General features: G+C 27.9%; 1 non-coding gene across 1 annotated transcript; it reads left to right on the forward strand.

Annotated features, from left to right (window-relative positions):
• Positions 1-81: 81 nt before the first annotated feature.
• TRNAP-AGG lies at positions 82-153 on the forward strand. The gene has a single exon. It is a non-coding gene; the product is annotated as a tRNA-Pro (tRNA).
• The last annotated feature ends 578 nt before the right edge of the window (positions 154-731 follow it).

Raw genomic sequence — 731 nt, forward strand, 5'->3', positions numbered from 1 at the left:
CCGCTCAAGAAAATAAATTTCAAACTTGAGAGAAAAAAATATATTGAGTAGGAGTTAAAAATGTTGCATTGATTTTAGAAAGGGCATTCGGTCTAGTGGTATGATTCTCGCTTAGGGTGCGAGAGGTCTCGGGTTCAATTCTCGAAATGCCCCTATTTTCATGTCATCAAAAGATGAGCCAACCTAGTGTATTATCATTTAATGATAATTCTCTTTTTTAATATCATTTACTTGTGTACTCCACGATATATGTCTCAACCTAATGTATTATCATTTAATGATAATGCTCTTTTAATATCATTTACTTGTGTACTCCAGGATATATGTCTCAAATGGAATTATCAAACTAAAACTTACAGAAAATAAAAAAATAAAACATAAGAACTCCAAAATAACTTCTATTCTTTTTTCTTCTCTCTACAGTAATTTTATTCTAGAAAATAAAAATAACTTCATTTTATTCTAGAAAATAAAAATAACTTCTATTCTTTTTTCTTCTCTGAACTCCAAAATAACTTCTATTCTTTTTTCTTCCTACAGTAATTCTATTATTCTTTTTTGTTCTCTGAACTCCAAAATAACTTCTATTCCTTTTTCTTCTTTCTACAGTCTGTAGTAATTCTATTAGTTTTTCTTCTCTCTACAGTAATTAACTTCTATTNTATTCCTTTTTCTTCTTTCTACAGTCTGTAGTAATTCTATTAGTTTTTCTTCTCTCTACAGTAATTAAC

Source organism: Cucurbita pepo, unplaced genomic scaffold, assembly GCF_002806865.2.
Source record: "Cucurbita pepo subsp. pepo cultivar mu-cu-16 unplaced genomic scaffold, ASM280686v2 Cp4.1_scaffold002008, whole genome shotgun sequence".
NCBI lineage: Eukaryota > Viridiplantae > Streptophyta > Magnoliopsida > Cucurbitales > Cucurbitaceae > Cucurbita > Cucurbita pepo.